The following is a 23,734-nucleotide window of genomic DNA, read 5'->3' on the forward strand; positions in this document are numbered from 1 at the left end:
TGTCAAAATAATGCATGTCTGTCTGCATATATTCCAAGCCTCTATTAAGCTTAACTTTGGACAATTACAAGACGGACAATTTTTCTGAGCCTGGATTTCCCTTTTAAGCTAATAAATAATGGTCATAGAGTGCCATTAATGTCACTAAAGTGACTGTGAAAAGTTGTGCCTTTTTCTAACGTTGATTTGATTTGATTGGGATTTTCTTTAGTTTTCTTCACAACAATAATAAAACTGCTCTTCTGTCTTTTAGATTTTTCCTTCTTCTTGATGAAAAACAACAAACGCAATCCCTGCAATACATTACTGGCAATGGTGGCATTGACATTGACAAAGTGAATATATTTTTATTCATTTGTCTTGCAGAGTAAATAGCCACAAAGAGCAACCAGTTACATATGTATTAAGGGCAACTGAGGGACAGAGAGGTTGTGGATGTCACTCTGCTTGGTTTATTCCAATGATCTTAAGTGATATTTACAGATTGTGGCCAGCAAAATTGCACATTAGAAGCCCACTTAACATTTTTGTTGCCCAGGGCATTGTGGGGTGGATCGCAGCTGGTACCAGAGGGCACTGTCAGCTTCCCATGTTGTAGTTGTGTACTGAGGTTCCCATACAAGAGGAATTTTAACATGGATGGAAAAGACAAAACTCCTCATCATGTGATTAGTGTCCTCGTTAATCTGTCTGCATTCATTTAAATCTTATTTAAATGGCCATCCAAGCAATTAAATCGAGTTAAATGGAATAATGTTGTTGTGATTCCAAAATGGAGTGCTATCAGTTACTGTTAGCCGGCTCATGTCTTTTTAGAGGCGTGGCCACTGCACAGTATATAGGATGGACATCTAACCTTTGTAGATACAAAGGAGAGGAAATATATCATGTAGATAGAAATACACATCATTAACTGCCAGCACAGTTACAAAAAATGTGTTAAAAATTCAATATAAAAGAAATTCAAGTACAAGTTGTTAAACAGCAGCACAACATTCTCCATGTGTCGTGTGTAGTTTAGAAATCGAATGAAAGACGTGTAATTCTTTCCATGCAGCGCTCCCCAATGCAGTGTTGTTTTGTTTTTTTGAAAAATCATTTGTTGAGCTGTTGAATTTTTAACGTAAATACATAAATATGAATTATTCATTAAAATGACTGAATGCTGCTCCTGCAACGTACAGATTGTGTACACTGCAAACACAGACCAAATAAACACACAGGTAGTGTGTCTGTGGGTTCTTTAGTAGGCGCAGACTCTCTATATAGTTGGTTTTTTGCATCTGTTATTGTGTGTTGTTAAAGAAACATCCCATGCAGTTCAACCTGAATTATGTCCAGAGAATCAATTGCATAATGTGTGCTGCTTTGTTTTTTACCCTTCTACTGTCACAGAAGCACATTATTTTTGCAGTTGGTAAAGCTGGTTAGGATTTGTAGATCTAGTCTTTCCCATTTTCCCAAAACGTGTCACTAGAAATCACCTGTGATGCTGTTCTTCACTTGTACACAGATTGTTGTGTAGACTGGAACAGATGACAACACGGGTTTGGAGGAAGGACAGTCTCCTCTTGTTTGTTCCTGTGACAGACGTTAGTGAATATTCACCGACACAGACTGAACAATCTTAAGGGCACAGGAATAATTCATTTGCAAAAGACTCATAAAGTACATGTGAGCAGACTGCCGTGTGAGTTAGTTGAAATGAGATCTCTAACTGCGCTTCATGTTCGCTGTAGTTTGTTCATCCTTCTTTCTGTTTCACCTGTAAAGAAGTGCATTGTGTTCTTATGTTGTGTTTGTTCTCACTTTAAAAATGTATATTTTTTGGTTCTGTGGTCTTTTTTTTTACCTTTTTTTTTCAAAATGATCTCTCATCCTCCTCCCAGTTATAGATGTACTGCACTTACTTGACCTAAGTAGTATTTCAAAGCGCATTCGCACTTTATGATACTGACGTAGGCTGACTCTTAAATACTCTTTTATGCATGTTTTATGTGTATGACGATTACAGCAATTCCAGTTCTGTATCAGTTGTGTGCTAGTGATCTCAAAGGATGTGTTCCCTTCTCAGACTTTACCTCAACATGACACTGAGGCACTGTTAAAGATTTAAAATATTTGACTAATCCTTTATATTTTTCCCTTAGACTCAGAGCACACAATGTTTGTTTTGCTGTATTTCCTCAAATAAAAACCAGATGCCAATTAAAAGGAGGGTTTCAGTGGACATAAAGAAGGGGTGAATAAACTTTCAGTGCCTGCCATATACTGTACATGCCAGTTGAGCATAATGTACATTTCACAATACAAGCCCCATTAAGAACTGAAGGGTTTCTGTCCACTCAAATGCCTGTGGACTTATCATTTAAAATAGTATAAGTGTCTTTTTATTACAAGCATAATGCAGTAACAGATCAAAATGAGAACTCTAACTAAAATATACTTACCCAACAGAATACAGGGGGGTCCATATATAGTTACGGAACTTTTTGTAACATAGTTGACAGGTATCATAGTTGACGTTTTTGCTGTTTTCGGCCCTAAAATCAACATGGCCGCCTATAACCAAACACTACATGGCATTTTAACAAAAAGATTCTTTGAAAATATTATATATACAATTGAATAAAATTGAAATGGAAAGTTATTTATAAAGATATTATAGTAAACCTGTTGACATGCCATAAATCCACACTTGACTCACACACTACTTTATATGAAATAAGTCAGAAAGCCTTGGAGTCTGGCCAGTCTTTTCTTCAGGAGGAAATGACATCATGTGGAGCAGGTCATGTGATCTGGAATTAACACACTTCTTTGAGAGGTGTTTTTGTAATGGGGAACTGAGTTGAAAGTGATTTCTTGGACACAGATACAGTTTGTTATTTTCCATATAAAATTTGCTATATTGCCAAGAAAGAAACATCTGTCATGATTATCTCAACTTCATAAAATGAACACAATCAAAACTATTTTTGAATAAAGTCATTTTATTATTGTTTAGCTAATTACAAGGTGGTTTATATTAAATTGAGACGGTTATTTAGTTGACATTTTAGTGATATCCAATCATTTTTTATTAATAAGCAATTGTTTCCATAATAAGTAATTATGGAATTTGTAAAGACATGATTATAATGAGCATAAAAGACTTTTTTTTTTACTTTTAATAAAAATATATGCAAGATATTTCCCATGGACTTCAAAAAGGCCTCAATTGTATATTGACCCAGGGAATCAGAAGTGGGTCCTGCCTGTAAATGCAACCCTCAAAATAAAAACCTGATGTGTTCTGTTATGAAGGCCCAATTACTGTCAGGATATCAGTATGGACATCTAGAAGTTACTTATTTTATTTTCTATACCTCACAATGATAAATCTTATGTTGTAAAAATATGACATTTAAATATTAAGTATAAAGATCAGGTGACGTAAGAGTCCGTGTTTTCGATCGCAAGCATCTGATTTGATGCACATATCAGTTTAATGTAACTCCAAGTACAGTGTAATACGGCATAGCAACCCTCCCTACTAATTCCACTTTAATGGAACCGGCTTAGTGTAATGTCTGGTGAATTTGGGTCAACATCTAAACATGATGCAGTTTCATTACTCATATTTTAGATTCACATTTTAACTGTGATGCCACTACACTGAAAAAATACACATTTTCTTGCAACGCATTGCAATAGAAGAAGACTTTGCTACTGTAGAAATCTGTGCTAGAAAATTACTAATGACCTGTACAGCATCCTCATTACAATACGTTCTGGAATAACTAAATGACTGTAAAACTGGATCTAACTCCCACTGTGTGACATACCTACAGCTGAAGAATCAAACTTCCCTTATTTAAGTGAAAACTTGACTCTTTAACAAGCCTTGATTGGATAAAAGAATGAAATATGAAATCAGAATGAGTTGTAATAGCAAAAAGATTAACAAGATAGATACTGCATTAGCTCGTGTGTGATTGTGTATCGTTACGATAGCACTCGAATGTCCTGGTGAGAGACGCAAATGATTTCTGATGGCCATCCCGACTTTTTTCCACTTTGAAAAGCCCAGATCAAATAGGCTCACTCCTGTCAGCGCCTAGTGGAAGAGCTTCCCATATGAACAAACGATTGATTGACAGGTAGACATAGGCTGGCTTTTTAATTTCCATGGCTCACTTCGAATTAAACCTCCACCTGGGATAAAAGCATAGGCTATCCTGCATCGAGAACTCCCAAATGATAGGAAATGGAAATTTTGATGAGCAAAAGACGAGGGATTTTTCACTCTGCTTGGTCTCCCAATAGTGCTGATGGCTGACTTTTTTTTTTTCTTTTTTTTTTTGCCAGGTAGATAAAATAGTGATGACAATTGTCTTTTTAGGGATTTTGTCAGCATTAGTTGAACTGATAAAACACATGGATTTAAGTGAAGTATGCTATTTTGCAGGGCTGCAATCTTAAAAATATGTCAAAGTGTTCATACCAAAGCAAAGATAAAAGAAAGTGAGTGTATACATTTGTCAATAAAAGCTTTTTTTTTTTTTGTTCAGTCAATTGTCGGCACCACCGCTCTATTCTAAAACTTGCACTGCTTTTCAACAGCTTTTTGTTGTGTGGGGGTTCTCCGCCTGTGACAAGACTGAATAGCCACCAAGGAGTAATAGTAAATGTGCTGCTGCTTTTATTGTGTGTTTTTTATGAGACAACATGCATTAAACCCGCTGTAGCTGCAGTAAATAAAGTGTGTTGTAAAGCTGCGTACGTGAAAAAGCTTGTAAACATAAACAGCCGCAATGAGGTCAACATCAAAGTAATTGTAATGCTGTATGAGCAATGAAATACAACTTAATGCTTCGGGACAAAATGGCTTCGCCGCGTACCTGAAAAGGCTGCAACTGTTGTTACCAGTGAAACGATGTGTGGTGGCGGTAAAGCAGAGGGACTGTATTCAAAACAAACAAATTAACTGGTCTTTGTCATTCTACTCATAGCTTAAAGCTCAGTCCAGATTTGTATTTTCTTAATATTTATGTGACTAGTGACAGTTAAAAGCAGTACAGAAGTTGTTGTTTTGAGCTGTGTGAAGAGAACCAGTCGCAAAATAGTCCAGAATCGTGGCTGGGCAGTGAGTCATTGGCCACAGAAAAATAAAAAAATCAAACGTGGTTCTTTGTATGTAGCTGTTCAGCCCAGTATCCTCAGAATTAACGCCATATTGGACAATTCCCCCACACAGTTTATTCCCACTGCCAGTATCCAGTACCAGTGTAGGAAGTAGTGTGCCTTTTATTTTGAAAGGCAGAAATGTAACAGTGAAGAGGAGTGGTGGACGACCATGTAGCACATCTGACTTTGAAGCTTCTCCATCTCATCACACACCTGCACTTAGTGTTTGTGTTTTAATGTTTACATAACTTACTGATACTGTAGTTGCCCTGTGAGAATATGTAGAAAGATGGAATTTAGAAATGCTGGCATTAGATCTGGAATTAAAAAAAGATTTACCTCCTGAATCCTAAAACGCACCAGTGGGTTTGAAAGACAATTTGCCTTTATCACAGCCAGAAATAATCTTCAACTCTTAAACAATCCATTAACTAATAATGTAAGACTTACCATTCCTCTGGGACAGTTAACCAAATCTACAAGTAAAATTATGATATTTTATCAAAATCACTTTATTCTACATGTCCACATTTATAAATTCACTGTACATAAACCTCTCATACAAACTAGATTAAGTTAAAAAAATGAAAGAATTCTGCACTTATTGTTGTAACTGTCAAGTTATTCATGTCTCCGCTGTGACCAACAGTGAAATGTCAACAATTGAGCAACTGCTTACAGATAAAACAAGACAAGCATGGAAACTAATTTTAAAAAGTAGTAAAGTGTCTATAGTACACAAAGTCACCTCTTTCTCCAGTGTTGGTAACACCTATGGACACTTGGAAAAATGTTAATTTCGGATATTTCCAATTTTTGGAAAACAAAACAAAGAGAAATCCATGTTATTTCTCCTTTTTATGATTTATGGTAGAATAAGTTTGTTATGAGATATTTTGGAGTCCTCTCTACTTCCATCCATGGCTGTGCTGTTTTTGTAGAGGTTCAAAATGAGCTCACAGTGAGCAAAAATGGGGGAAGAGCAAAAAACACCCACAAACTCCTTGAGGCCCAGAGGGTTATAAACAAAACACTGTCATGGAATATATTCAGTAATGTTCAGATAAGATAAACTTTAATGATCCCTCACTGAGAAACTTTACAAGTTACAGCAGCTGGATACAGATAAGGCATGGAAGAAACAAGACAATGATTACACAGAGTATAATAAGGCTAAAAAATAAAGACATTAAAAAGGTCTCATAAAGACAATGTACAAGGAATGATGACTTATATATAGATATGTACATGTAGGACATGGTGAGTTTACACGAATTTGACTTTTTATATTATAGAAATTCCTCATATAAATGGCTATGAAATGGAAAGGTTCAGATATCGAATTTTTCCAACTTTTTTAAGATTTGTAAACACCATCATAAAGAGCAAAACTTTTCTGCAGACTTACCCGTTTATCAAGATGTTACCCAAAAGCCATCCCTCTGCAACATAATGCATAATGTAATGTGCTGCTGACGCTAATTGATGTTTATCGATTAAAGTTTTAAAGCCGGAACCCACTTAGCTGTTTGAAATCAGCCTCAGAAAAAGTTACATGTTTGCAGCGAGATCAAGGAATTTCAACATTTGATTTGCTGCAACTTACTTAAATGTATTTACTGAGACAGAAATGACAGCCAACTTTGAGATTCCTTTTACTGATCACATTTCATTATGTTTGGCAAAAAGGCCTGCACCATTACCATGAGTAATATCATAAGTTATGAATGAGGCAAACGGCAAATGGCATAACGCATCAACACTCAGGGCATCAGTGCTCATTTAAAGCGGTTTGAGTGTCACTGCACACTACACAGGCCTAGACGGCATTAGACAGAGAGCAAAATGAGCTTGACGTACACTTCTCTTCCTTCAGCATGACTTCATTTTACGCTGTGACGCCGGCCTCGCTGCAACCCAACTCATGTCAAGCCATTGCGGACCATCCGACTTCACCCCCCTTCACACACACAAACACACACACACACACACACACACACACACACACACACACACACACACACACTCGCTCGGATAATCAGTGGAAAAGTTGACTCGGCCCCATCATCATCAGATGTTTTGTTTCTTTCAAGCATGTTTTAAGGATTAACACATAAAAGCGAGTGAAGGCCGCGGTCTGTCACGATCACTGTAGGCGGATTTGTGGATCATTATATGAGCTGCTTGCTAACACGAGGCTTCGGGGAGAAAGCCGGGGCCCCCCTGCCAGGGAAATTCATCAGGGGGGCTCAAAAAAGTTTTGTCATTTGATGTTTTACATTTTGTCATTAGCAGCCGTCTTTTATGATTAACAGTGCGGCCCTTCGGTTCACCCCATTTTGCTTGCTTCATTTAACTCTTCAGCCTCCTTATATCGGGGCATATCACTTAAGAGTTCCTCCGGCCTGAGACAGCTGAGTCTAGTTTCACGCAAGTATGAAACTCTTTCCCTCAAAGTGACAGAATATATTGAACAGTTTTTAAGTGACTTAAACAGAAAATGTAGCAGAATAGGACAGAACAGGAGAAAGATTACATGTAGCCTGTTGCTGTAACAAACAACAAGAGATGTTTGGGAGATACACAGCTGCCATTCATCAGAATCTAATCTGAACATGCACATTTATTTATCTGTAGACTGCATTGTATCGACAGATGAGTTCTAATATTTGGGTACAGTTCAACTTCATTGCCCACAGTGCCTCAAAAACCTTGCATGGCAGGGAAAGTTTCAGATTCTTTCAAATTGAAATGTAAGTCAAGTTTGGCCAAAGCTAGCCTTCCAGATAACTTATCTTTACAGCAGCAATTGACGTTCTTTCTGCAATGAAGGTTAAATTTATTCACTCTGTATAACATGTCTACAGGAGCTTAATTTTTGATATCTGTACCAGTGTTGAAATGGACTGAGTATGATGCTTAGACTGAATTAATTCTGACTCGCTAACAAGAAAATTCTAATAATATGCAAATAAGCAAACTGAAGCACACATCTGTAATTTATTTTAAATGTTTTGATAGATGTGGTGCATGTGTATATTACATCTTACCCCACAACAGATTTTATCTTTTAATACCTAAAGCAGCTAACATGAGTTACTGATTTCAAGGCCCATGAACAGTGGTCTGTAAAGATCACTGTCCCAGTAGGAAATTTAGGTGACTTTCTTTTCAATCAAGTAAATGTTAAAGCAGTAATATATTACATTAAAGCTGCACAGTGGCTTGGTGGTTAGCACTTTCGCCTTGCAGCAAGAAGATCCCCGGTTCGCATCCCATCCCTTTCTGCATGGAGTTAGCATGTTCTCCCTGTGCATGTGTGGGTTTTCTCCTGGTACTTTCTCCGACAGTCCAAAAACATACTCGGGTTCATTGGTAAATCTAAATTGTCCATAGGTGTTAAAGCGAGTGTGATGGCTTGTCTCTATATGTAGCCCTGCGACAGACTGGTGACCTGTCCAGGTGTCTCCTGCTTTCACCCCAAGTCAGCTGGGATAGACTCCAGCCAGCCACGACCCTACTGAGGATTAAGCGGTGTATAGATAATGGATGGATGGATATTACCTTCAGACATGGGGCTGATTTGTATTTGCTTTAACACAAAATCAGATTGAAATGACTCAATCCAAAATTCACATCTGGTTACAGACAAGATGCACTTGCACACAAAGCACATTCTAAAATATTCTATTCTGGCTCAGATCATGGGAAAGAACAGGACAGTAAAAGCTGCAAGTACAGGAAGGTAGAAAAGAGTGTGGGTATTGGCATCGTCAAAGGAAATATGTATAAGTAAGATATGAAAGGGGATCTACATTTAACTGCGCATGACCTAATTAAAACACCAAGTGAGCCACTCAAATGAACTGACAGTGAGAGGAAGCTGTGCAAAGGCCACAGCTCGTTCACACTTCTGTAAGGTGTATGAAATGAACTTCAGGTGAGGAGATTAAAGTTTGGTCTTAGCTTTTATTTTAGAAAAATGTTATTTCTTTCACCATCAGTTCAACATTTTTACATTGACTACAGGTGATTGTGGTGACCTACTGCACCGTAAAATACTTTAATTTGCATACTTTTTTGCAGGAGAAGACACTTTAGCTGCATTGATAAAGGTGGATATAAACGGTAATTTTGGAGTCACCACAGGGTGAAATATGGCTGCAGCATGTCCACCGTTATGTCTTAAACATTAGCAGTAGATGAGTTATTTAAAATCAAAAGAGAAAACTAATTGCATTTTTCTTTCTCAGGAATTATGATCTAAAGCAGACATTCCTTCTGTTGCTTGGCAAGGAGTCACCTGCAAAGCTTGCCAATCAATGTGACTGGCAGTTCTCAAGTTGGAGAGTCTAATTTCTGTCTGGTTTTGATTGGTTTGTCAGCTTTTATCTGGGGACCCTATTTGGTACATTTTCTTACCCTGAAAGGACATGTCTGTCAAGATGACTGACAGGCCTCAGGCCCGGTGTGGAAAAGCGACGATTCCCAGCAGCTCACTCTGCAACTTTCCACTGGAAGAGAGTGAAATTCAAACCTAGTTATCTGCAAAATGATTCACAGTTGATTGTCAAAAGGCTGTAGGTGGATTCAGGAAAGGTTTTACATCAAGTTTGTGCTTTCAGTTACTCAGTTTGTTAAGTAAACAACTGCATTTCAACCGTCTTGTGTGGCCATAAAAACACCAACATCTCGCCGATTTTATAGTTTCTTGAAGCCAAATCTTTATTCAATGTTTCTTTTAGCTGACAGAGAAGAACGAATCACTCATATATATAGGAAGCTTTAGAGAGAGGTCAAAATCTCAACTTTCCAAATGCCTCTCAAGGGACCTATGTGACTACTTGGAAAGAGGTAAAGGTGTTTTAAAAGGTAAAAAATATAGCACATGTAATAATTTATGTAACACAACACTGCTTTATAAAAAGCTGGATTTTTTTTGAACACAACAAACCAAAGCAGTACTTTTCTGTAACCAGTAAGAAAGGACTATTAAGGAAAAAAATGATAAATGGCTTATATTCATGTCCAGTATGCACAGTTACACTCTTACTTGTGTTTGTGTCTTTCCCAAAGAAAGTGTCCTCAGTTTTAAAAGGTGTACATTATCAAAGTTACAATTCTTAACATCCTATTTATTGTGTTTTTAAGTAGTTTTAATTAACCCTTTGAACTCAAATATTTATGAAATGACGACAAAATATAATAACGAACTTTAAACTAAATCTCAAAATTTCTGTCTTCTGATTACAATCACTAGGTAATCAACACAGTTACAACATTAATACACTTATGTACTGTAGAGTGTTTCAGAAAGTGTCTGACGTATTAAAAAGTCACATCTCCGTACACGTATCGGAGTGATTTACATTATAGTAGTAAGTGTTGATTTGTGTCCATTGTGTTGAGAAAAGTATCATTATCATACAATCAAAAATGATCAGATGTTTGCCGTTGTCTGTGGTTTGATATATTATAGTTAAAGTCACGACACTTAGTTTTTTAAGCAAATATTTATTATCCTCCTCCGACTACTAACGTGGATCCACTGCCCTTCGTTGTTTTGCCCGTCGTGCCTGTTCCCCGTTGTACTGCGCTCAGCAAAGCTGTTCATTAGTGATCTAGTAGGATCATTAACATAGTGACACTATTGGACCTTGCTGTTAACATAAAGCGTCCAAGGTGAACTGGTACACAGCGTTCGATTTCAATTAATATGTTGCTCAACTTGGATTTAGGAATGGAATTGGAGCGTGCATTAGTGAATGAATTTACTTGGATACCTTGAGACAGATGAGGCTGTCAATGCATTGAATTCCATTGTGTTCTTGGCAAACGTGGCTCTCAGAGCACAGCTTGCCATTATTTGTGCAAGTTTTGGATGAAGCCAACATTCTTACACACATTGCATCTAAGTAGTTGATGCAGGTTCAGATTTTTACTTGATGCTATTTATAGGACAGTGCAGATGCGATTAATTATCAAGGACTATGACCATGATAGTAAATCAGTTCAACTTTATTGGAGATTGAAGCCAGACTTTGTCATGTACAACAGATGTTCAGGCTTTTTTTTTGTAGAAACAGCCTGAATTACATGCTGTACACATGGCATGAGGATAGTTAAACTACTCCTGACAGTGTAAATGTCACACTGAAATGTACTTTCAGATTTTGATCGATCCAAGTCTGTTGTGAGCAAATTAACAAGGCAGTTTATTGAATACATATTTAAACAAAATTATTGAGTGAGGTTTCAACACTTGACTGCTGCAGTTTAGTCACCAATACTAATCCCAAGAGTAGAAATGTCATCATGTTTTCTAAGTTTAGTTACTGCAGCTTTAGGATGAAACAACTATTCTGTGCAAACTATAAATGTGCCCTTCTAACTTTGATAAACCATTTATAGGAGAAAGACAACAGGAAGCGCGACGCATAAACTACAGGAGAGTGTTAGTGTCATGGATTCATGGCATATTAGTGCATGGAGAGGGAAAGAGAGGAGAGCAGAGGTGAGGTGCTCAGTGCATCCTGATAGTCCTATAGCAGCACAACTAACGGATGAGTCGGGGTCACCTGAGCCAACCTGAGCTATAAGCTTTATCAAAAGTTTTAGGTCTAATCTTAAAAGTAAGGAGGATGTCTTTCTCTCAGACAAAAAGCGGGAGCTGGTTCCATGGGATACGAGTCTAATAGCTAAAATCTCTTCCTCATCATTTATACTTCTGGAAACTCTAGAAGCCACATTTAGGCCTGCAGTCTGAGAGCAAAGTGCTCTATTGGGATAATACGGTGCTATGAAGTCTTTACCTTACAAGGCAGCTTGGTCATTAAAGATGCAAGGAGACATGTAAGGAGAGCGTTTTGAATTCTAGTCTTTTACAAGCAGCCAGTGCAGAGAAGTTGATGTCATTTATGACCCAAAAAGTGCAAAACTGCCAGTCAAATGCCTTTAACCTGACATTCAAACTAGGGATTGACCAATATTTTTGGTAATCAAGTACGGCAAATAACTAATAATTGGAACCAAAATACATCAGATGTAATGTCTTAACAGAGTGTGATAGCAGAGAACCTGTCACTCATAACTAGGTCTCATCATTAATAAGGGTGACTGAAAATTATATGTAAAATAGGAATAGGAGGGATTAAAGTAGGATGTTTGATTTGTTGATGTGGGATCAACTAAGATTGATCAGTTTATCTCCTGCAGTTCCATCTACTGTTTTCTTATTATGTCACTGATCCCTTTTTACCATCCACCAAGGTACATATCTTAATGGATTATTAATTATTGTTGTCCAGGCTGCCTTCTAACTTGGTTGCTAGCAGTTAGCGTAGCCTTAGACACTATGAGAGAAGCTAATTTTCTTGTTCAGTTTTTGCGGTCGCTGCTTAAGAGACATTTCTGAGACCACAAAGTAACAACAAACAGAGAGAGGCAGCTTCATTAGACCTGAAACAGTGCATGAAATGTATCCATAATCAGCCAAAAAAAACAAAAAAATACAATACTGATAATCGGAGATAAGGGCCAAATATCGATCACGATAATTGGTCTATCCCTAATTTCAACTAATAAGCAATACCACATGTCTGCCTGTCTATCAGAAGTGCACTTAAACCATGGCAGATTATTGCAACTAAAATAGAACCTGCTTTCCTGTTCAAGCATCATTACAGTCATGATCTCTATGTTACAGTGAATACAAAACAAATGTGTATCTGCACACTTCAGACAACTCTGCCAATAATCTCCTTTCAGAAAGTTGCACATCTTTGCATGTCATTGTCTGAATATGCGGTCTCGTGTGTGTGCATGTGTGTGTTCCTTAAGCAGCAGGAGAGGACGTTCTTCCATGTGACCCACAGCTCCACAGGGCTTTATCTCTGCCGGTGTTCCACATTATTGATAGCTGCAGTGATATTGACAGGCGTTGTGCTGGTAGGAAAGGGAAAATAGGAGTTTGATATGACATATTGTGCTTCTCAGCAGGTCCCATAAATAACTTTGACACATTTTTGTATGCATGGGAAGGCCTCTGATTCAGCCTCCCATAAAAAATAAACTTCTATTATGGAATGTATTTGTCAAGTGGTGCGGTGATGGATGGACTAGTGTTTAGCCCTTGGCAGGTGGATGGGACCGCCACAGCAAGCGGCAGCAAAGGCTTGTGGGGAGGATTTGCTAAGCAACCGAGGGGTGGTAGGTGGAGGGGTGTCGACGCAATTATTCAGCATGAAAGGGGATCATTTCAGCACCTGCTTTCGCTTTCCCATCATGCATTATTGCGACAGGATCTTGTCCTCTTGTACAGTGAGAGTCGAGCAGATGAGGAAGAGGACAAAGGAGACGTGAGAGAGATCGTCGTGTCCAAATGAGACAGGCATATGGGCAGAACTCCGACTGTAAATTAAACGTGGGAATCCCCTAAAAGTTTCATAAGAGTCAAAATCAAAAACATTTTCTACATGTTTGTCTGTTAGGAATTTTGTGTGATCATTTATATTCCTTTGATATATCATTTTTTGTGTGCTTTAAACATTTCAGGCATCTGTCACTTATTAAAATTAACCATATTGTAAATATTAAAATTACTGGGCAACTCCTCACGTACATTCTTGTTTAAGTGCCCATTATTCATAGAGATCATATTTATTTGCTTTTGTCCAGAATTCTGACAATGTCTAACGATGTGCTCGTAGTATTTTAAACAATTAAATTGCTTCCCACATTCTGCTCATTCAAACTACACTATTGATCTAATACTTGCTGCAGAGACGCAGTACGTGCATGTGCAGCATGTGCCTGCGTTTTTTTCTTGCACATTGGAGCGATGTGCTTTTGTTGTCTTCAACAAGACAGTGAAAGGAGAACAACATCCCACATGCCCCCTTAAGCGTTCTTGCTTAGCGTCATTGATTCATTTTTCTGCCTCAGGGCCCCACTGGGCATGTTGGATTTCATTTCATGACTTCATCTTCCTTGGTCGTAAAGACGTCTTGACACACATGGAAAACATACACGGAGGCGCACGCACACAAAAAAACGGAGGAGAATCTAATGCAACCAAGTGAGAGTTGCTTCAAATGCTCCCTTAATTAAACAGTGTGTGTCGGGCAGGTCTGGATTTCAGGTCAATAGTCTCTTTGTGATCAGACGTGGTGCAATAACATCAGGAGCATATTGATTATAGAGCCAATTGCTTTTTTGTCTGTTCTTACCAGATGCAATAAAATAAATAAAATTAGCAATTTGCATAATTTTAATGGGGTTTCATTGTTTCTATATTCAATGATGCACAGAGTCAGTAATACTTAATGAGGACAGGGGATGTTGGAGAGCACCTTACAACAACCTTGTGTAAATGAGTGCAAAGGCTTAGTGTCGAGTCTGGTCTTGCAGTAATAGACTGTTTTATTGTCTCCATATTGTTGACATTTGACACTAGGGCCTACAGCATTACCTGTGTATATCAGGGCAAACTGTCCTTTGAATGCCTTTATCATATAAAGGGCCCACTACTATTACCTCCACTTACATGCCTAGCAATCAGATGATATAAAAATCAGCTAAATCTGTGCAGTGGGACTTCTTTTTGAGCAGTCGCCCGTGAACTTGCTGAACCAGAAAGCGTGTGATGGAGAACACTTAGACCCTCTCATCCATTTCACATTTGTTCCAATCAATTATTGAAGTAGACAGCCAATTACAAATGAGAGGATTTGAGTGCCCGGCTTTCGTTTCTCCAAAGGCTTGCATTAAATGTCTCTTGGTGGTGAATAATTGGTGCGATTAATTTACTGTTGGACGCAAGAGGTGTTTTCATCTGTCCGTCGGCAAACGACCCTCCCTTATATGATTTAAAGTATTAAGATCAGGGAGGGGGGTTGGGCTCGTCAGCAAGCTATAACAGGTTGAGATGAAGTTTTAATTGTGTTTTGATCCATGCGATTACATATAGCATTCTAGTTTTTAATCTGCAATTACTCCCTTCTTTGTCCCTCTAATTGGGATGGTTGAGTAGCATTGCATGCAAATGAGGATAGTTGCAAAAGAGTTGAGTGTGAGAGAGGAAAAAAAAGCATCTACCTTTTGATGTTTTCACACCATAGTGATGGAATAAGGCCTCATTCTTCCATCTTTGTTTGCGATTGATTACTCGTACAATTTGTCACTCATTTGATGGTCGGATTGACAGCAAAGTAATTTATCTGTCTGCACTGAGTGACAGGCTATAACGGACTGACATGCCACGGTGACGCTCCAACTCTGGATAATTTCCAGTTCGCAACTCATCAAGAACACCCACACCATAATGAAAGCTTGAAAAGGGGACGTGATGAAACGCTAGATTTATCCTCAGTCACAATGAAGCTTTAAGAGATGCAGTAGCGTTTTAATGTGCACGGATTTGCATACTCTTGAAAGCCTCGCCTCTCCGTCTCTAAATGTGGAGCGAGTTCTCTATAAAAATGTTTTGTCCTTGCTCTCAATTATAATCTGAATTAAAAAGACCAAACAGGTAGAGGACAGAGACGGTGAACTCGTGGGTTGGTGAGCCTCCCTGAACGTCGGGGGAAGCACAGGTGCACAAGGTCAGCACCCGTTTCCTCTGGAGACCCCCTTAAGGGCAAATGTGCCTATGATGGAATAGAGTGGCAACAGAGCAGACGGGACGACTGCTGTAGGCCCGCGGCACTCAATCACTCTCCCTGTCCCACAATAGAGCTCCGTATCGCCAGCTCCCAACAGACTGCCAGAAACCACACTTCCACCTGGTAACGTCAGGTTTTAGACACACGTACTGCTGTTGTGTGTCTCCAGAGAGAGGATTTATATCACCATTCAATACATGCAATGTCTGATATTTTAAAAGATTAGCAATTGTAATGTTATCCTATGCAACACGAGCAAACTGAAAGTAACCAGTTTAAGCTCCATAAAGTCAGTGAAGCTGAAACATGATGCCATTTGCTTATGTTTGCCCCTGAAAAATAATCACAGCAGTGATTCAGTGTAAAGTTCCCTCAACGTGCACTTTACTGTAATGCAATTATACAAATTCAAACATTCTTACAGACAGATTCTCAATACTTACATTTTACATTTACACCATAAAACTATTTAAACTCCAGCAACATAAAAACAACTATACTAAAATATCATTAACAAATGTACACATGTACGTTCAGCAGACACAAAAACACACGTGGCGACTTTGTGCTGCACTTGCTAGCTGTTCACACACATACTCAATTTCACTCGACAAAACTAGCTTTTAGTTTGTTCTGAATACAATAGAAACACATTCCTGATACCCTAAACATACACTGTCTGGCCACTGGAAAAGTCACCACCTGGATTTAATTAAGCAAATAAGTAAGAGCCTTACATTTGATAATTACTGCAGTGATGAATACGTTTCAGCTGAAGACAACTTATTTAACCACAGCTGATGCAGTGAGGAGCTTCTTATTTCTTAAATAACCATGTTGGAAGACATATACTGTGGTCATGGAAAGGATGTTAATCTGTCTCAGAAGAATCAAATTATTGTCCTGCATCAAGCAAACTGTCACTGAAATATAACATGTAGGATATATAATTTCCAAATATCAGTCATCAGTCTTTCTTTATTACCAATAATACTTGGTATCATATCCACAAAGACAAAAACAAACAACATATTGGTTGATATTCATTAAAATACTTAGAATTTCATTGACCATGTGCTTAATAACAATGCTGTGTTTACTTATTTTAAAGTATTTAATGTAAGCTGAGGCATCGGGTGGCCAAAGATGGTCAGGATAATATGTCTGAAAGTGAAAAAAGCAGTAATTTCATTTGTTTGTTGTTCTTTTTTTTTTTTAGGGTACGGTGTTAATAATCACATTTAGTTAAACAAAAGGCAGGGAGTCATGACTGCACTAGTTGTCCGACAGTTGGAGATTGGAGGAGGTGAAGTTCCGTCTGTTAGTTCAACTTCCCAAAGCTTTAATCTGTTTCAACTCAAACAGCTTCACCTGGGCCTTAAAAATGATTAATGGAATATTATCAGATTTGTTTTATGACTATTGGGTTGCATCTGAATTCATGACAAAACTTTCTTCGTTCGTCACCTAATTAGAAGCCAGGACACAGAGCTGAGAATTAATAGGACTTTCTGCTCAGGATTAATTAGATAAACACCTTTTAAACCCTCATTTTTCATTTTAATCCTCTACCACTAGAATAATGAACTGGATAATAGAAATTTAAAGCTCTGGAGGTGTTTACGAACCATTAAAGCAAGAGAAAATGGCCAACCCCAACCTGTATTTTTGCATGTGAACACTGTGACTGCAAAGACACAAGAAGTGTGCCATTAAGCCACCCTCGTGTCATTCAGGCTCATGGGCTGTAAGAACGTGATGTGTCGAGCATATGCAAGGCTTTGCATGCAGATGTGACACCATATGTCTTCGTTTGACGGAGGGTTGACTTTCTGTCAGAATCATATCATGTTAATTTGAAAATCAGGTCCCTGCATGTGCACATAACCCACCAGCAAAATGCGACATCTTTACATTGCACATGTGTAGTAAGATCTATGGCCTGACGTCCTCCCTGCCTCCACCCTCGTCAAGCCTTGACTACTTGTTTTATTCCCATCCCTGAATCCAACTCGCTAGTATTCTATCATTTTGATTAAAAGAGTGATTTTTGTCCCGAAACTGTGCAGGAGTTGAGAGCTCCAGCAGCCAATGACATTTGAGGATTCATATATTTTCATAAACTTTTAACAATGTCAATGGGACATGTCTTCAATCTTAGCCTCACAATGGCAAAGGCACTCAATCTTTCTTTAGCTCTCGACAGAACATTTGAATATGAGCACAGGATTATTAATGTGACAGTTCATAGGGAAGGCGTCATGGTGAGATTCAGAAGTGTTTTTCACAGGTAGTTTTTACAAGGCAAGTGCATAATGTTTGCTTCGTGTTAGTAAATCAGAAGTGTTTTGGACACGTTCTTCTTGAATTCGCATAATGACAGCCTGATCAGCAGTACGAGCCATGCATAGTTATGTTTATTTTCACCTTTACTCGTTACAAACTGCAGTTTTTATGGGTGCCACGGCTCAACAGATTAAGCAGCTTCAGCAGAAAATCAGGAGAACAAGTATGCTCTCAAGCAAGCGAGTCCCATGTTTGCTGAATGTTGTCATGCAGCTGATAATCCTTTTGTCAAATGTTGATTACGTGACTTAAAGCCACTGTGGATACAACAGTGTATGATAGCTTTAAAGAATATTGAAAAAATTGAGCTAAAAAATTAAATCCACTTCTGTTTTTTAGTGGCTTTCGATGGCTGATGCCATGATAACTGCTGAGCAAGACCATGATGCTGTTGATTTGATGATTTGTTAAACTTTCAGCAACACATTTCTTAACTCAGACCTCAGCAATGATTTAATGACTGTAGCAGTTTTTTTTAACTATTCAGTTCACAAGTTTTTTAAAATAAATATTCATACCAAAATATTGTAATTTAAATGTCTGTTCTGTTCCTCAAATTCCTTCTTGTTTAAAACCAAGTTGTTGTTGTTTTTTCTTTACCTTGTTCACATGTCCATGTTGTGTTTTTTTTTTCATTTATTTTTTATTGGGTTTATTTTTGGGAACAGAAACATATTGGGACAACAACAATAGCACTCAGCAAAGGGAGGATCTATCTTATGACAAAGCTGCACACATATGTATAAGTTCACCTGTATATATATATATTTATATATATATATATATATATATATATATATATATATATATATATATATATATATATATATATATATATATATATTTTTTTTTTTAATATATATATATATATATATATATATATATATATATATATATATAATCTCAAAAGTAAATGTCAGTTCAAATTTAAATGATTTTAAAATGGGCTAATAGCTTTATTGCTCTTACACACCCATTCTTGATCGGATCTTAAAATGTGCTTTTAAATATTACTAATGTTATATGAAGTGTGGCCTAAAAGTTGGCACAAGGGCAAAGCCAGCTTGACCAATTTTCTTCAAATTGATTTCTTAATTTAAATGTTATTCTTTCCGTTGTGTATATATTGTAAACCAGATCAGTGCCCCTATTTATCGTTGGTGTATCTTTCTTAAACCATTTTCTAGTCAAGGGCTTCTTACATGCCACTAACAGCACCCTTAACGGATATTTATTACTCTTGGCATAATTAATATGTCCTAAATCGCATAGGTACATCATTTTATAATAAAAAAGAAAGTTCCTCTTAAAAACTGCCTCCAGGCCATCTTGTGTTTTTATGTACAAGAGGACATAATACAACTAAAATAAGCAGTCGTGGTTGAGCCTTTCCACTTTGAAATTGTAGCATATTGATCACAGTCTCAAAAACACAGATTCCGACTTCTAGGGTTTCATACATAACAAACCTAAGGAATCAATTCTTGCTGGTGGGACTTTCTGTATCCTTATTCTTCTTCAGAGCCGGTTTCTGTTTCAAAAATTAATTACTAGATTACTCCACTATTACAAGTTGTCATTGTGTAGCAAAGGTAAGCTGGTGTGCTCGAGCTGCAGCGAGTAATAGAAAAGTAGGTGAAGACAGAGGTTAGGACTTTATAGATCTTTCTGGAGAGATCTTTCAGTTGTAATCATTTCACTGCTTCCCAGTTGATCAGCGATTGTGCATTTACCTCCAGGCATAAATACGTGTGCAAAATGTGTTTCATAATTCATTGTTTTTTCTGCCGTTGATCTATCAGGAAACGGTGAACTTTCACATTCTCTTGCAACCAATACAACATTGTTCTTTTGATTTCCTACCCTGAGCGTGGCACCAGAGGAACATGTCCACCGTGAGAATAAGACTTCACTGACATGGTGATCATGGTTGACACTAAAGCTGCATCACAATGGTGGCAGTGATTGTTGCACTTTAAATGAGCGCAGAAATTCCATTCTGTAAGAAAAACAGATGCACTTTCTGTACAGCTGCAGGCCTCAAATCCCACAAGTACAGCCGCTCATCCATTGTGCTCTACTTTGTCTTGTACTTCTGCTTTCTCGAAGTTTTTGTGTCCTTCCTCATTTGTTTGCTTCCTCCTGGACAGTCACATCTTCCTACCTTTGCACCTCCAATCTCCTATCTCCTTTTTACCTCCTTTCCTCTCTTTATTCTTGTGTATCACAGCATTCTTGTCATAAGAATGAATTGAATTTGTCCCCTTCAGTGCAAACAACAATAGACAGAGTAGGGACCTTCAGGAAAACAAATCACCACCTCCTGTCCCTGTTGGGGATTGAATGTTTGTGTGTCTATGCACGTGTGCACATGTATTGCTGATGAGGCTGAGGGGGCAGGTGAGGAACAGGCCTATGCCAAAGAGGCACCCAGGGTCATTTATTAACATGTCATCCTCACAGTGTCTGTTGAACCAGCAAGAGATCCAGACAAATGATGTTAATAATAATAAGTAGCCCTGCAGTGAGACTAGGAGGTCTGCGCTGCTGTCCATGCTGGGCACCTGATGCTTATTATTAAAATAAAAAAGGTGATAAGTTAATGTCTGCAGTGCTGTACGTAGCAATGCAAAGGACATTAAAGGCTATATGAGACTCATGCTCATGCACATTTTATGCATATTTTCCAACTGTGTCTTAAGATATTACACTATAACCCTCTGTATGTGAACTACCAGTAATTTTAGTCCAAAAATACTCCATTTAGCCTACATTAGTTGTGTCAGACAATGAAATCAAATGTACATACGACTTCAAAGGATAGACTTGGTGACTAAAATGTCAATGATCCATGACCAGACTCTCCATCACCTTGGGCGGGATGACTAACCCAGCACTCAGTGTGACGTATCCACATTCAAGGACACTCCTTATATCATCAACGTACATGATGAAATATGCATCGCTCAGGTATCCTGAAATCTCATGAGCTGCTGAACACATGTTATAGATCCAAACAAAAACCACCCACAACTCCACCTGAAAACCAAGGAAATGCTGGGTATACTATCGGTAAATGTGTAACTTTATGTTTGGGTTTTGCTGTACTTTTTAGGATCCATCACATACTACAGGTGTTTTGTGCATTATCAGGATTCTCTGATAGAATCATAACTTTCAAACTAGTCTAAACCGAGTATATTCTGTTATGCAAAAGAAAATGTTGCAGTACTGCATTATTATATTGCAGTACAATTACTATGCTATTCCTTTTAAACTGCATTAATTTCTAATAGAGCCTAGTTGATAAATACTGACATGACTGATGTTATGAACTTATTTAATTTATCACAAATATGTCATATTGGCCAGTAAGTAAAAAGAAATTGCAGCACAAAAGTACTCGGACTGTCTTTAAGGTGATCTTGAATTGGTGTTGCCATGACATGCTGTCATTTTAACTACAAAAATATCCTGTTTGGTGATGCTGGTTACAAATATGTGATAAACATGTATTAGGATTTTTTTAAAATGTTTGTTTAGGGTATTTTTGTTGAAAAAAAATAATGTCACAGATTGTAACTCAGTACCAACAGCTTTCAGAAGCAAGACAACTCCACAAGGGAAGCAGTTTTATTGTATTTTTCTATATTTTCACATCTAATACCGTTTCTCACTGTAATTCAGCAGGATAATAATTTAAAAAGTCTAAGTAGCATTTCATATTGTCTTGCATACACTCCAGTCGCAGCTTTAATGTCTGTAGAAGTCAGAACAGATTTTAATTTTCAATCATAGTTGTCCACCAAAAGCAAAAAGAGAAACAAAAGATGAACAGAAAAATGTGATTAATGAAAGTAAGAGACAGAAGAATTTTGATTGGATGAATAAAAAATGGTGAAACATGTGACTGGTTTCAACAGTAGTCACATCCACAACTTGTAACATTCACTGGAGTCAGTCTTTTTCATGCAACATTCATAATTCTACGGTACAATAGCATTTTGTAAAGGGGGACAAGCTCAGACCTAATTCTCACATAATAGCCCCATTGACAACATAGTAATTCAACCTTAGTACATGAGCACTGGAGGTCTGTTGCAGCTATTCATACCACGAGAATATTCCTTTTATGACCACGTTTAATTAATTGCAGAGGAAGGGAAGACACAAAGACAAAATGGCTCGGTTTTAATTGGCTTGACCGAACATTTTCATTACAGAGGGGGTATATCTATCTCCGACAGTTTCAAAGACAAAACTTGGGCTTTTCAGGAATTACTGTGCTTTATGCGAGTGTGGCTGATTTGTAGCCGTTTTCTGCAGTGAAAAAGGAGGAAAAGATATGAGTGGAGAAATACAATATCATTCACCGCAAAGGTTTGCAGTAATATAAGGGATCTCAAGTCTATCCATTTTGCTTTTTTAAGCTCCATAGTTAAGAGTTAGAATTTTCAGAAAATTAAATTTGTGCACAAATAAGAATCAGTCGCACTTATAACATGCAATTATGTCATTTCTATTTCGGTTTGTTTTTGTGCATTAGAGCACAGCAGAAACCATTAAATTAAAATCTGCTAGATCTAATTTGAACGCCCTGAAACAGAGCTGATGTAAGTGAAATGCTGTTTTATTTGTGTATATTAACATAATTCACCTGTGTCAATTGCCATCTCTTTGTCACATTATGGGCAGGCTGAAGGTAGGTGCCTTAATGTGGCGTTTTGTCTTTGTGCATATGCTCTGAGCTTTATCAGATATCCGTTTAATTTATTAGGTAGAGGAGCTTGGCGAATCTGCATTTCCTGAGGCATCGTGGGTGAATTTAGCATTCCATTAGCTGCTACATTTTACAGCTGTCATTCAGATTTACCTGTGGTTATGAGCAAATATGCTGCTGCTATTGTAAGCCTTATCCCAGAGCAATAAACTGTATGTTCATGCAAATTCTGAGCCGTTCAATGGTGATTATGATAAGTGCGGTAATCTCCTTATCTCATCACAGTCTCTTTGGTTACTGAAATGTGCTATGAAATGCATCAATACACACAGAAATTGAGCAAAACTGCAACTAATGCCACAGTCTTTCTCCCTTATGTTCCCCCCCTCTTTTACAACATTATGCTGATGGTGTGGAACTACACCAACTACATCAATCACAAAGTTGGAATCTGCTAAAAGTGCAGTTACCAGTGCGGTTACTTTATCGCAGATGCAGACGAAATGTGTAAGCCTTGTTTCACACTTGTTTCACCAGCTGGCTCGCCTCATATTTCCGCATAGCATCAGCGATGACACATATTTGCACGGTCCACGGCCGCTTTTCACCGGTCACAGGAAGCCTTATTGTCAAGAGTGGGTCAGACTTGGTATCCCGCGATGCAGACAATGAAGCAAATCTGCCCGGCAACAAACACACAATGATCAACATCAATATTTTATCGCATTTTCAGTCACAAACTTCATATTTAATAGCCTGTCAGTCAATGGTAATTTCACGGTGAAGTAACTCGGGCCTGTTGTTGCAACAAAAGCCGGTGATACATTCTGCCATTTGC

This window comes from Amphiprion ocellaris, chromosome 15 (genome assembly GCF_022539595.1).
Source record: "Amphiprion ocellaris isolate individual 3 ecotype Okinawa chromosome 15, ASM2253959v1, whole genome shotgun sequence".
In the NCBI taxonomy this organism is placed as follows: Eukaryota; Metazoa; Chordata; class Actinopteri; family Pomacentridae; genus Amphiprion; species Amphiprion ocellaris.